Source organism: Eutrema salsugineum, unplaced genomic scaffold, assembly GCF_000478725.1.
Source record: "Eutrema salsugineum unplaced genomic scaffold, Eutsalg1_0 scaffold_11, whole genome shotgun sequence".
Lineage (NCBI taxonomy): Eukaryota > Viridiplantae > Streptophyta > Magnoliopsida > Brassicales > Brassicaceae > Eutrema > Eutrema salsugineum.
Window position 1 is genome coordinate 5,469,264 of NW_006256901.1, and position 15,695 is coordinate 5,484,958.

At 42.0% G+C, this 15,695-nt stretch overlaps 1 non-coding gene and 1 pseudogene across 1 annotated transcript; both read right to left on the bottom strand.

Annotated features, from left to right (window-relative positions):
- Positions 1 to 4: 4 nt before the first annotated feature.
- Positions 5 to 5,106, bottom strand: LOC112089758 (annotated as a pseudogene).
- A 3,308-nt stretch (positions 5,107 to 8,414) lies between these two features.
- LOC112090099 lies at positions 8,415 to 8,519 on the bottom strand. The gene has a single exon (XR_002901455.1). It is a non-coding gene; the product is annotated as a small nucleolar RNA R71 (small nucleolar RNA).
- Positions 8,520 to 15,695: the final 7,176 nt, after the last annotated feature.

Here is a 15,695-nt window from a genome sequence, read left to right on the forward strand (position 1 = left end):
GGTGCTATCTGGTGGCAAACCACCGTTGCAAGCCATCTTCATATCTGCCAGAACCCAGCTTTCGAATAGAAGAGAGTCTGCTTCGAATGCACTTGTCTAGGAAAACTGTGAGAAGATGCGTAGTAGATGGTGCGTCTCCATGGCATCTTCTATTTTGTTCCCTCCAAATGCAGTGAATCGTTGCTTGAAATGAGTATCGAAGAAGGAATAGGTCTGTGGTTGATTGGTTCAAGTCCTGAAGAATAGAGATTAAGTCGCTCCATGTTGTCGTGAAACGAGTGCCCATCAGATTCTTCACCAGGTTTGTCCAGATCGCTGCAATAAATGCACAAGAGAAAAAGAGATGATCCCTGGTCTCCTGCGGATGCCTGCACAACACGCACTCCGTAGTAACTCCTCTGCCCCAAGATGCCATACGATTTTTGGTAGCCAGCCGATCGAGAATTGCCAACCAAACAATGAATGAGTACTTAGGAGTTGCGAAAGAAAACCATACTCCCTTATGCCAGCTAACTCGAGGATGTCGTCCCCTGATCTGAATCCAAGTTTCTTGTGACGAGAAACTCGGTTTGTATTTGTCATTGCTCCATTTCCATAGAACTCTATCACTGTTCAAAGTTCGCCGCATCGTCTGATCTGAGATAAGTTGCTCGATATCATTAAAGATCGTGGTTCAATGCGATCTTCGACGGTGGCTATCCATTACCGATCCAACTGTCTCCTGCAGTCGGATCCCCAAACCAATCCTCCCACCAATGCCCGTGTTTTCAATTAATATGCCCTGAGATGTCCACTGATCATACCAGAAAGAAGTATCATAGCCATTGCCAATTTCCACTCTGAAAAATTGCCTTGCTAACTCTCGATGTTTCAAAATCTTTCTCCACATCCAAGACCCTGCCTGACTATTATCAGAAATAGACCAAAAAGAAGCCCCTTGCAGGAGATATATTTTAATCCACCTCCCCCACAATGATGAATGTGAATTAATGATCCTCCATATTAGTTTTAAACAGCTAACCTTGTTGACCTCTGTAATGGATCGGATACCCAATCCTCCTTCTTCTTTGGGTTTGCAGACATCGATCCAGGCAACTTTTGCCTTTCTTGTATTCAAATCGGGTCCTGACCAAAGGAATGCAGAACAGAGTTGTTCAATGCTGCGCATGCACTCGCGGGGAAGACAAAATGCTGCAGACCAGAAATTCACCAGACTCATCAAAACTGATTTCAGAAGTTGCAGTCTACCTGCAAAAGACAGAAAGCGAGCTCGCCATGACCGAATACGCGTTCGTATTTTCTCTAAGAGAGGTAAATAGTCCACGCTGGTCATTCGCTTTGTCGTTAGAGGCAGGCCTAAGTATCTTACCGGTAAAGTATCTATGGCAAAGGGAAATCTTTGCACTATAATTTGTCGTTCTAGGGTCGTCACTCCCGCGATATACAGAGTCGATTTTTCCAAGCTGATTTTCAAACCCGATATCTTAGCGAAATCCTCAAAAACATCGATGATACCCTCCATAGACCTCAGCTTGCCATCCGCAAACACCATCAGATCATCAGCAAAACATAAGTGGGTAAGGTTTAAGTTTTTGCATAGCGGATGGTACCCAACTTTCCGATCTGCAGTGGCCTTGTCAAGTAGCTTCGACAAAACGTTCATACAGATAACGAAAAGATACGGTGAGAGCGAGCATCCCTGTCGCAAACCTCTCTTACTTCGAGAAAAACCTGCCAACTCTCCATTGACTTGTACAGAGAAAGAAGCGGTTGAGATGCATAGTCTTATCCAATGAATGAATCTGTCAGGGAAGTTCAAAGCAGAAAGATTTTTGAGGAGGAATGACCACTGAACTGAGTCAAAAGCTTTGGAAATATCTATCTTCATAGCACATCTCGGAGAAATCCCTTCCTTATGATAATCTTTAACCAACACAGTAGCCAGCAGTAGATTCTCAAGAAGAAGCCTGTTTTTTTACAAAAGCAGTTTGATTGGGAACAATAAACCAAGGCAAGATAGTCTTCAATCGATTAGCCAAAATCTTAGATATCACCTTATAAATCACATTGCAGCAAGATATAGGGCGATAGTCTTTCATTTGCTTTGCTTCCTCTTTCTTTGGTATCAGAGCTAATATTGTTGAATTTAGTCCTTTGGGTAAGAAACCCAATGTGAAGAATGATTTAACAGCTGTTGTAAAATCGGTTCCCACTATTGTCCAAGCAGCCTTAAAAAATTTCGTTGTGTAGCCGTCTGGCCCCGGTGATTTATCTGAGGGCATTTTAGACAGAACTTCCTTCACCTATTCATCAGTTACATCCCGAGTAAGAGAGTCCTGATCCGCATCCGAACATCGAAAAGCAAGCAAATCCCTCAATCTATCCTCTGATACCTCCTCAAAGTCAGTCGGCTCAAACTGCAAGAATTCCTGAAAAAAACGCACTGCTTCACCCTTAATTCCACTCTGTGTCGAAACAATATCACCATTTGGGCATTCTATTTCCCTGATTGAATTCCTCATCTCTCGTTCCTTCACTGCCAAATGAAAATACTTATTGCTCCCATCTCCCACGCTAAGCCAGTGGAGCTTCGATCTTTGTTTCAAAAATTTCTCCTCCAAACCAGCAACACGTTCCCATCTACGAAAAGCATCAGCTTCTTCCTGGACCGAGTGTGGTGACGGGCTGGTAAGAGTAATAGCTTGCTTTTCACACAAGCTAGCACAAGCATCCTTCGCCCTACTCTGCAAATTGCCAATTCTTTTTTTTCCTTAGTTCTCTCTGATTTGGTTTAAGGGCTTTAAGTTTCTTCGAGAGACGAAATAGAGCCGAGGTTGATTGGAACAGAGTAGGAGTTTCTCCCCAGAAAGTCGAAACTGTTGGCAAGAAGTCCTCTAGTTCCGTAAGCACATTCATAAATTTGAAAGGCTTTTTCGTCGATTCACCTGGGGTATCAAGTGAGAAACGACAGCGAAGATGATCCGAGCACCCTCCTGGCTCAAAAACAGAGTACGATCTCGGATAGCTCTGATTTCAGATGTAGTTAACCAGCACACGATCCAATTTCTTGTTAATTACCCCCTGATCTCTCTTATTGCACCAAGTATACAATGGACCATGATAAGTAATATCCGTGAGATAGAAGTATCCTACAATCTCTTGGAAATCTCTCGTACCAGCAGAAATCATCGGCGAGCTGATACAATCAGAGTGTTCTTCAATATCTAAAATCTCATTATAATCCCCTATTAACATCCACGGTTTATTGCGAATGACAGGGGAATCTTGGTGAGATTTAAGGTCTGCCCACAACTCTTTTCTTTCGGCAACAAAGTTCGAAGCATATATAAACGAGCAGATAAACTCATCCTACTCGCCCACAATCTGAACCGAACAGGTTACCAACTGAGCACTTTTGAACATAGGTGTTAGGCGCACATTTGGACTCCACAAAATCCATATACGACCTAACCGATGATGTTCATAATTTGATAGAAAAGACCATCCTTGAAAAACTGATGATACAATTTGGACAGCCTTACTCTCCTTGACTCGAGTCTCAAGTAAGCATACAAATTGAAAAGATCCTTCATTCAACCACTTCTTCACCACAGAATGTTTTAAGGTTTTGTTAAATCCGTGCACATTCTAGAAGAACCCTGTCATCTAATTTTTGGTTTGGTTTTTCTTCTTTGCTGCAACACTCGGACCTTGATCCTTTGTGTTAACAGCAACCGTATTAGCAAGAAGCTTGTGTGAGGTCTTGGCTGCTCTGTGGAGAGACGTCCGAGTACCCGTTTCCAACTGCTTCTCTTGTCCTTTGCCTGGTAACGCTGATGATAGTATTTCTCCTTCCTCCTTCTCCAAATCATCACCATCACTCAACTTTCCTTCTTCATTCTGACCAGGAATTATTTCTCTTATACCCACCACATCATCATCATTTAGTTCGACTCTGGATAAGATATCAAAACGAGATGGTGATGAAATGTTCGTTGTCTGAATGTCAGAATGAGGAAGTTCATTCTGACGACTAGCTTTACTCGGAGATACTGTGCACCACGCAGCTTCCCCTGTTTCTTGACCCTCTTACACAACAGCTATCGCGATGGGATTTAGGTCCAAAGCTTTCACTGTCTGCTCTACAATCGAATCTCTGATGTTTGATGTTTCGGACTCATTGGTTACTGTCTTGTCAGCCCTGTTCTCCTCCACCACTACAATGGATTTGTTCTGACTTGAATTTTTTGGCGATCTTGATTTCGCTCGTGAACTCCTCTCTGCAACTCCATCTCTTTGCAGAATTTTAACCTGCCCTGACTTAGTCTGTCCTGTTTTAGCAAGACATACGTCTGCCAAATGTCCCCACTTTTGACAGGTGGAACATTTTGGTGGCAACCAGGGGTATGAAAACTCGACCACGACCTTGATTCCTCCCTGCAGTTCGAATTGATGGCTTTTTGGCAATTCCTTCGACATATCTGCCTCCACAAATACCTTCGCCTCATCATAGTTTTTGCATAGTTCTGTGTCAGGATGTAGCCTCTTGAGGACACCCACCACGCTTGCAAAAAAACCCAATCCCTTCCATGAGTACATCATATACGGAACCTTCTTCAAAGTGACCCACATTGGAATATTTTTGATTTCAGGTTGCGCTTCCTCAACAATTGGGGAACACTTAGTGACGATCATCGGAATATCTGCGATATTCCACATTCCTCTTCTAAGGACCCGAGCTCGAACCGATTCATCTTTGATACGGAACTTCATAGTCGTTGAGTTTACCTCAAAGACGTCGATTTTGATTGACTTATCACCTAACGGCCAGATCTTCTTCACGATCACATGCACCTTGGCGATATGAGGAGCACTTGACAGAAATCGACCCTCAAGAAGAGTCTCCCACAACGGAGTATCCTCCATCATATCTACCGGAACAACAACAGTTTCCACACCATCGACGAGCGACACTTGGAAATCATGTTTCGATAAACCCTCGACTTTTTTAACCACATTAGCCCAAAAAGACTGAGAACCCAACGTCTGCGACCGAACTGAATCCATCTGAACCCCTACCTCCCTTCCACTGCCTTCCTCCTCCATCTCCGATGCCGTCATAAAGCCGGCGGCGACTTCCCACAAGCTTGCTTGGCCGAGAAACTACAGAAACCCTAATCGCCTTTTTCCCCCTATGCTGACATGTCTCTCTTGATATCGTCCCCGAGTTACTAAGTGATTCCCTCAACTTTGTAGCTTTTCTGTGAATTCTGTCTGAATTTAGGATGTTTAGCTTGTGTTTAAGTTCGTTTAGGATGTTTAGCTTGTGTTTGTGTGAATTTTGTATGAATTTAGGATGTTTAGCTTGTGTTTAGGTTAGTTTAAGATGTTTAGCTTGTGTTTCAAAGTTTTTGGTGTTTGAAACTTGGGAATACTTGGTCGTTTAGCTTGTGTTTAGGTTAGTTTAAGATGTTTAGCTTGTGTTTTCAAAGTTTTTGGTGTTTGAAACTTGGGAATACTTGGTCGTATTGTTCACATTTGTGTCTATTGCTTTCATATGAGTCAAGTCTATTGCTTTGTGTTTATTGTTTCAAACTTTTCGGTGTTTGAAACTTGAGAATACTTGGTCGTATTGTTCACGTTTGAGTAAACTTGATTTGTTTATGTGATTTTAGGTTTGGTCGTGACAAGTCTTCACTGAACCGCAAGATAACCAAAGTCTTTACCAACAAATTTGATGGTCCATTCTACAGTTGGACATGTGTGCCTCGGGACAGACAGGAACGGTACTTTGTAGAATTTGCGGTATGATGTTCCTTTTGTAAGTTCGATTCATTTTTTGTTTTTGTTTTTTGCTTACTAGCTAACTGATATATTCTCTCATGTTATTTTAGAAAACTCACACTTGGGATCCCTTAATGATAACACCGGATTTTGACCATTTTTATGGATCACTTTAATGTCTTTTACATGTGTTTTTACTCCATTTTCAAAGGTTTTCAAAGGATTTCTATGTTTTCGGATTTTAAAAGACATTTCAGGTAATTTGGGATAGAGAGGCACAAATTGGAACAAAAAGACTCTTTTGGATAAATGCAGACCGTCAGAACTCTCATGGAGAGATGAAGACCTTCTCACCGTCTGATCACCCTCAAAATTGGACAACTTATTGAAGAATCAACCAGCTTTCAAATGCACTTGGTTTGCAGACATTCCAACGGTTGGATCTCAAGATATTCCATTAGCCCCGGAGCCACTCGAAGACGACCAGCAAGTCACGCGACCACGGCCAACAGCCCATTCCCCGCGGTCACAAGCCTCCCGACCACGGCCAACCACCTGTTCCCCGCGGTCACATCACTCCCAACCGCGGCCGGCTAACTCCGAACCAAAGCCCATATTTCTGAAGCCCAAAGTCATTCTCAGCCTCAATTCCGGAACCCTAGAGACCATGGAGTATTGAAGACTATAAATACTTGTCATTTAGGTCGTTTTTAGACACGACCCTTCATACTTTACAGAAACCCTTTTCCTTTAGCCGTTTTATGCGATTTTTGTAGAAGATTGTTCAAGTCCGAGTTCTTCAATAGAGAAGCTTTCTTCATCTCTTTTCTTTACTGTTTTTGATTACTTTTATTAAAACCAATGATGATGTCGACCTCAGCCATGTCTGAGTAGATCCCGAGTTTGGGCTTAGGGTTCCCGAAAGGGGCTCTCATAATCGATTAAGACATCTAGGTTTAAAGATCTGGGATTTCAACTTTGTTCTCTGTTTAATCTTGTTCTTATTGCATGTATGCTTGATTGATCACCTAGTAACTAATCTAGATAGTTAGTGTTGCGAAAGTTTTCATTAAGTATCAGCCCTAGAATGAAACAGGCGATTTTTCCGTAGGAGTGGAAACCTACCTGCGGCGAGATTGTGAGTATTGACGAGTCTTGTGCAGCTCTTGCGTTCTCTCCCTTCCAGGGACAGAGTGGAAACCTACTGGTCAGGGTTGCGAGAAACAGTTGGTTATGATCACGACGGTGACGTAGTCATACCGCCGTACTCTAGCTCTAGAACCCTATATATCGATATCCGTCAATCCCAATCTATCTACCTTAGTGTTAAAACTGATTATGATCCCTTAGAGTTCCCAAAAGCTCAGCGTTTTTAGCCATAGTTTACAAACCAATCGATTTTTACTTGCTTATTTAGATCTGCTTTTCAATTGTCTTAGTTCAATATTTTACTTGCTTTACTTGCTTTCCATTCGATTTTTCTACTTGCTTTCTAGGATAGATTTATTTGCTTTCTTTTGTTTTAGTTTAATCTGTGAAAACAACCAACCTTTAAAACCAATCTAGTCTAGACATAAAGTTAGAAACCGTAGAAGAATACCAGGCACACAAATCTCTGTGGATTCGATCCCTAAATACTACAACTGATTAGCTGTGCACTTGCGGCTTTCATTTGTTTTTGTTAAGGGTAAAACTTGTTCCCTCACGCAGTTGACACGCATCAAGTTTTTGGCGCCGTTGCCGGGGATCTGTTTCGCTGCCTTTTGTTATTTTTCTTGTTTTAACTTCTGTTCTAGACACCTGATCTCTAGTTCTTTCTTAAAGTTTTGCTGAATTATCTTTCCCTTCTTTTGTTTTTCTCTGAATTGCATGAATACCAGGCGCAGACCTGTAGAAAACATTCCAATTCTAGACGAGATAGACAGACACGAAAGAGAACTTCGAAGACTTAGACGAACGCAAGGAATGGCCAATGACGACCAGCCTGGAGATCCTATTAACCGAGCTTTAAATATGGACCAAGACGGGTCCGAACATGGAGAAAATGAATAGAATGATCACGGAGGAGGTGATTATGCTCGACAAGATGGAGAGGAGGATGTCGTTCCTCCGAGAAACCACCAGAACCGTGAGAGAGAAGAACGTGAAGACCTTGATGCACCCATTAATGCAGCCGATGGTGACCACCAAGGGATGCAGCCGAATGGACGCGTTAACCGCCCTGTTCAGCAAGCAAATCAACACCGAAGACAAGTCAGAAACCATCGCATAGCTGATTTTGATGCACCTACTCAAAATTTTCAGAACCGATCTACAATTCAAGTTCCATTTCCAAACTGGAATGAGTTTGAAGTCAAGCCTCAAATCATCTCATTGGTGAAACAAAACCAATTCGATGGAGTTCCTTCTGAACACCCAATGGACCATATCGAGCTCTTTGAAGAAATCTGCAGCATGATGAGAACAAACCAAGTTCCAGCAGACTATTTAAAGTGTAAGTTGTTCCCTTTTTCATTAGCAGACAAAGCTCACCGTTGGTTGAAATCTTTGCCTGCAGGATCGATTACTAATTGGGAAGAGTGTAAAACTGCTTTCCTGAATCACTTCTATACTAAGTCAAGGTCGAACTTGTTGAGAACAAAGATGTCAAGCTTTCAACAAGGACCGACTGAATCTTTCTATGAAGCCTGGGAACGTTTTAAGGAGTATGAACGTGATTGCCCTCACCATGGATTTCCTGGATCAAGCCTGCTGAGCACATTTTACCGAGGTTTGCAACCGAAATACAAACTTTCACTTGATACAGCTAGCAATGGAGATTTTGGACAAAAGACAATAGCCGAAGGAAGAGCCCTCATCGAAAATTTGGCTCAAGCCAATAGCAATGATTGTCCTGAATACGATCGCTCGACGAAGCAAACCGGAACAGACAACAAGAAGATAACCGAGTTGAAGAACATGATGAGCCAGCTTCTGAAGAGCAACAAATGCCCAATCCATGCTTGTGAGACCAACAATGGCGCAGAAGATGAAGGACCTAGTGATATCGACCATATTAATCAAGCCTTTCAAGAAGAAGAGGTGAACTATGCAGGAGCGCTAGTACCATATCAGAATCGCTTCAACAATGGTTTCAACAACAACTTCCGGAATGCAAATTACAACAATCTCTGTTACCGCAATCCAAATGTGGAGAATCCTCAAGATCAGTACTACCCACCTCAGCAAAAATCCTTCCAAAACAAGTTCCAAGGTGGAAACTTTGGAGGGACAGGAGCTTATCAACCGCGACAGCCATATAACTACCAAGGTACGGGTTTTAACAATCAATTTGTACAACAGCAAGGAGTCACGACGAACCAGCTAGCTTCACAAATCGGTAGACTTGAACAGTCTATCCAACATCTCGTTATGACGAACGAAAAAGCATCTAAAGACATGAACGTGAAGGTTGATTGCATGTACAATAACCTGAACGGGAAGTTTGAAGCTTTATCTTCGCACGTCAAAAAGCTAGACGTACAAGTTGCCCAAACAGCCGACTCTATGAAGAGGAAAAGTGGAGTTCTTCCAGGAAGAGTTGAAGATAATCCTAAGAGGTTGTGCAACGCCATAACCACATTGCCCGAAGAAGAGGCCAGAACCGATGGAAAGAAAGAAGAAACCCCAATCTTTGTACCACTTTACAAGGATGTCGATGCCAAGCAGCTGCCATTTAAGGTACCCCAACGATCACCGTTTCAAAGGCTTACAAAAGCCGACGATCCGGGAGGTTTTGTTTTCCAATGTTTCATTTTAGGAATCAGTTTCACAGACTGCCTGTGCGATTCCGGAGCCAATGTCAACATCATGTCAAAGACATTTGCCAAAAAATTGGGCATAAAATCATTAAGGACATCGACGGTTAAGGTTATTTTTGGAGATTCATCTCAAAAATATATTGAAGTGGCGATTCATGATCTACAAGTTCTAGTGGGAGACAAGATTGTTCCAGCAGATTTCCAAGTCCTGGAGATGGATAAAGACAAGGAGAGGCCACTCATTTTCGGGAGACCATTCCTAGCTACCATAAGAGCAGTAATCGATCACGCAAACCGGCATGCTGTTTTCCTCAATGTGGATCACAGAAGGTTTTACCCGACTATCCTAGATGATTTTCCAAGCAAAGGAAACCGGCCAAAAGAAAAAGAAAATGAGAAGCCGAAAGCTTTTGCAAAGATCAAGATCGTCATTCCACCGGATGCAACAGAAACTAGTGAGGACCAAATCCAGGAGCTGATCGAAAACACAAAAAGGGTTTTAAACAATGTTAAAGTCCGAAAGAAGAGTAAAGGAAAGAAGACGGCTCCTCAAGGAGAAGAAGTAAAACCTCCAGCGACCGGAAGTGATAAGGGCACATCAAGTGGAGTGCCATTCAAATCAGCCTGATTCATCATGCCTACGTCGAGCTAAACGACTTAAAACAAAAGCGCTTAATGGGAGGCAACCCATTTAGGTACTCTTTCTTTTCCTTTTTACAATTTATGCTTTCTTTTTCTTTTAAATTTCAGAAATTTTATAAAACAAAAACACAAAAATATCAGAAAATTGGAAAAACCAAGAAGAAAAGGGTAGATTTTTAGCTGCTCGGCCCGGCAAAGACCAGAAAGTTGGACAAAGGACGCAGGAGAAAGAGCCGCGGTCGCGACCAACCGACCCGCGGCCAAGGGAGCATCGACCGTGGCACCGTGAATGTGACCGCGGCCAAGCCCTCAATCGCCGCGGTCGCGCGTATCCTGACCGCGGCCGTTGGTCGTTGAGATGAGAATGCGGATTTCCACCGCTTTTCAAAAGTTCTGTGTTTCCCGGTGATTTCTGGAGTATTCCCGGTAAAGCCCGTTAAGATTTTCCGTAAGTTTTAAACCTCTGTTGCGTGCAAGACAAGAAAGGTAAGTTCCTGTAAACTTAAGAATTCCCGAAAATTTTCCGTTTTTGCTACAAAAACGCTTTTTAAAGAAAAAAAATGCACTTTTTTGGATCAAAACTCCTTTTTCTCTTCTCTTCCAAAAGACTTGGAGATTTAGGAGATAGAACACCTTTTTCAATTCTTAAGCTTTTTAAAAGATTCTTGGCCCAAACCTCACTCTTTTTCAAAGCTGATTTCAATTCTGTCATCAAATCTCTCTTTCCAGCAAGGTATGAAGCTCAAACTCGCCATTTTTACTTGATTTTAGAACTTTGGGTTTTCTTAAAAAGCCCAATGTTTATTGAGGGTGGAAATAGCTTAAGAACAATAGATTTTCCTTTTAGGTTATCTAAAATTCGATTTTAACACCTAGCTAAAGAGGAATTGAGATTTTTGAAATTTGGATTCTACATGCTTTATAAAAATCGAGTTTAGAACAGCAAAATGGATGAATCTGATTAAGTCTTGTGTGATTAGTGATTAGTATTAGGTAACCTATAGATTTGACATGGAAATTTCTCATTAAAACCGATTTTTAGAAGATTTCTATGTTGAGAACATTAAAAATCCGAATCTAGTCATGAACTACTCGATTTCTTTGATTTAATGTCAATTCTGCTTGCTCATGGTTTAAACTAATCTCTTTATACTAGTATTAGTATAACTGATCTTAATGTGTTAACATCAGCATCCATATTCACTCTTTTTGCAGAAAAATGGAACAAACCAGATCCCGAAGAAGCCGTCGCATTGGTGACAGCTCTGAGGACATTCCCGATGATGCTACTCTAGGAGAGTACATGCTAAACCAAGCCAGCCGAGAAGAAGAAACTATGTGATGAGATTGCTCCAGCACTCAAGAGAAACACGAGCAACTCCCGAGCCACCACAGATCCGATACATTGGCAAGGAGATAAACCCAAGAGTGGACAATGCAAGACGTTTCAAGAAGCTGAACATCAAACCCACGCCTTGCATTGATTATCATATACTTGAGATGCTTGGAATCAGAGAAGATGTAATCTGGTCCATCGATGCACTTAAGCTAAGACCCTACATGGAGCTGAACCTTCCAACTTATCCTGAGCTAGTCCGCGAGTTCTTAGCAACTATTACACTCCACCACACGAAGAGGAGGAACCCCAGAGCATCAGATGGCATCTTGTCATTCTCTATCCGCGGACAGTCTTACTCGCTCACCATTTCTGAACTTTGCGAGGCTCTTAAGCTTCCATACACCGATGGCATTTACCTTGAAGATGAACCCGATTTTAACTTGTGGAGAGAGGAGTCTATGATAGCGGGAGATCCAAGTCAGCCCTTCTTACTCATCCTGCAGTGAGAGTTGTGCACAAACTCTTAGCACACACGATTTTCTCTAGAGCCAACATGGGATGTGTTTTGAAAACCGAGCTCATTACACTTCAGATGCCATTTATGGACGACCCACGACATGCCTGTTTTGCCTGGATCATAGCACAGAACATGGTAAAGGTGAAGCATGATTTACATGGTTGCGAGGACGCTACTCCAGCTTACGGGAGTGCTATTACAGCGATACTACAGGCTGTAGGATTCGACTTTTCATCTGATGATCCACTTCCCGATGTCTGGTATGACCTACTTTATCTCTCTCGCGATCACACTATCTCTCGTGCCGCTTTCGATCCAGACAGGTTTGGTTACAAGTATTGCACTGGCACTGAGGAGCACCGAGTCAGCTTGCCTTCACCATCAGTCCCGAGATTTTGTAGCGGAGGACGTCCGCGATCGACTCTGGAACCCGATTATTTTCTGCCATCTGTACCTCGTCTACCATTCACCATTGGCCAATACATAGTGGCCAAGGCAAAACGCGATGCAGCTGCGGCCCGTGCTCACTTTCAGCCATCTGTTTCGACCGGCCACACCTCATCATCTACATCATCGCACACACATTCTGATCTGGAGCGCAGAGTTGAGAGACAGGGACGACGCTTTGAGCGCGTTGTCACCTTCCTACAGGAGCAGCACCAGTTCGCAGCAGACGCATCGGAGGATGAGTGATTGATCAGCACTTCACTGCCACCACGGTTCTATCATCATTTTCTTTTCTTTTATCCTATTTTATTTCACTTTTATTCACCATTTTCTCACCAACTTTTTCACACTGGGGACAGTGTGATTTAAGTCTGGGGGAGGATGTCTATCCGTACTAATCATTTTCTTGCTTTTGCTTTCAAATTTCCAAGCACTTTTTAAATTTTAATATGTAACCTATTCGACATTGAGTATTTTTCAGGAATGTTTGACAAAAAACTATGATGATTTAGACCTGCACGCTTCTACACTATGCATGATAGCTCATTTGTGGTAAGCACTAGACTAGGCGGTACTAGAGTGCTTGCACTACGAACTCCCACCAGAGGACTTCTATTCATGGAGATTCTTTCTGACAGGATATACTAGCTCATTTTATTTGACCTTAATATTGACATCTAATTTTCTCATCATTGATTTTAGGCAGGCATCGACATACACATCTAGGACGTCTTTTACCCTCACTTTTACCACTCTTCGTCGTCCTAGATGACCAGTTTATCTTTATCTGGTACCATACCCTAAACCCAAAACACTTGTTTTCAATCCTCATGCATTCTCTCTTTAGTTTATATCAGCAGATATGTGCAAAAACGTCGGAGAGAAGAGGAGCGGCGCAGTTTTCAGTCACTCACAAAGGAGACTGAATGGAATTGGGAAGGAAGAGTATCAGAAACCTTATGAAGCTTTACAAGACAGATATTAACTGGTAATTTCGTGCTCTCTAAGACTCTATATCTAAAGGTATTCCCTCTCTTCAAAAAAACAAAAAAAAAACGAATGAAAAGAGAGAGGGAAACAAAAAGCCTAATGAGTCCTAGATTGTCGAAATTTGTGAAGCAAGAAGCAACTACTAAACATTTATAGAGCTATGTTTTTGAAAGATTTACAAAAATCTAAGTCTGGGGGAGTTAGGAGAGAACCTGAGGAAGAAGACTAGTAATCTATGGCAAGAAAAAAGTGACTGATAACTGTGGATACCAACAGCTTCACTCTCTCTTGAGGTTTTGCATAATATCTTGCATTCTCCAGATCTTCAGGTAACCCGTAAACTCTTTAAGCCTTACCCCTAGAATAACCCTTTTGACACCTAGCCTAGATTGCCTTGCCTAGACTTTCTTTGATGAGAACCACCGAGATTTTTAATGAATGTTAAGAGCTAATTGACTGGAAGTTAGATCTTAGTGCATAGATTTCCGCATGACGGATCAACGGACTAGTTATGCCTGTATTGCTAGTGAGAATTTTCTAGGCTATTCCCGATTGATGCGTACTGATTGATATTGGTCTAGAAGTTTGGTCTCTGAGATTTTGTTTAGTTCCTGCATCTTCAAACCTCTCGCCGAGATTTAGCCTTTGTTTTGTTTGAGGACAAACAAAAGACTAAGTCTGGGGGAGTGATAACACCGAATTTTGACCATTTTTATGGATCACTTTAATGTCTTTTACAGGTGTTTTTACTCCATTTTCAAAGGTTTTCAAAGGATTTCTATGTTTTCGGATTTTAAAAGACTTTTCAGGTAATTTGGGATAGAGAGGCACAAATTGGAACAAAAAGACTCTTTTAGATAAATGAAGACCGTTAGAACTCTCATGGAGAGTCGAAGACCTTCTCACCGTCTGATCACCCTCAAAATTGGAAAACTTATAGAAGAACCAACCAGCTTTCAAATGCACTTAGTTTGGAGACATTCCAACGGTTGGATCTCAAGATATTCCATTAGCCCCGGAGCCACTCGAAGACGACCAGCAAGTCATGCGAGCGCGGCCAACAGCCCATTCCCCGCGGTCACAAGCCTCCCGACCGCGGCCAACCACCTGTTTCCCGCGGTCACATCACTCCCGACCGCGACCGGCTAACTCCGAACCAAAGCCCATATTTCTGAAGCCCAAAGTCATTCTCAGCCTCAATTCCGGAACCCTAGAGACCATGGAGTATTGAAGACTATAAATACTTGTCATTTAGGTTGTTTTTAGACACGATCCTTCATACTTTACAGAAACCCTTTTCCTTTAGCCGTTTTTATGCGATTTTTGTAGAAGATTGTTCAAGTCCGAGTTCTTCAATAGAGAAGCTTTCTTCATCTCTTTTCTTTACTGTTTTTGATTACTTTTATTAAAACCAATGACGATGTCGACCTCAGCCATGTCTAAGTAGATCCCGAGTTGGGCTTAGGGTTCCTGAAAGGGGCTCTCATAATCGATTAAGACATCTAGGTTTATAGATCTGGGATTTCAACTTTGTTCTCTGTTTATTCTTGTTCTTATTGCATGTATGCTTGATTGATCACCTAGTATCTGATCTTGTAGTTAGTGTTGCGAAAGTTTTCATTAAGTATCAGCCCTAGAATGAAACAGGTGATTTTTCCGTATGAGTGGAAACCTACCTGCGGCGAGATCGTGAGTATTGACGAGTCTTGTGCAGCTCTTGCGCTCTCTCCCTTCCAGGACCAGAGTGGAAACCTACTGGTCAGGGTTGCGAGAAACAGTTGGTTATGATCAGGACAGTGACGTAGTCATACCGCCGTACTCTAGCTCTAAAACCCTACATATCAATATCCGTCAATCCCAATCTATCTACCTTAGTGTTAAAACCGATTATGATCCCTAAGAGTTCCCAAAAGCTCAGCGTGTTTAGCCATACTTTACAAACCAATCGATTTTTACTTGCTTATTTAGATCTGCTTTTCAATTGTCTTAGTTCGATATTTTACTTGCTTTACTTGCTTTCCATTCGATTTTTCTACTTGCTTTCTAGGATAGATTTATTTGCTTTCTTTTGTTTTAGTTTAATCTGTGAAAACAACCAACCTTTAAAACCAATCTAGTCTAGACATAAAGTTAGAAAACCGTAGAAGAATACCAGGCACACAAATCTCTGTGGATT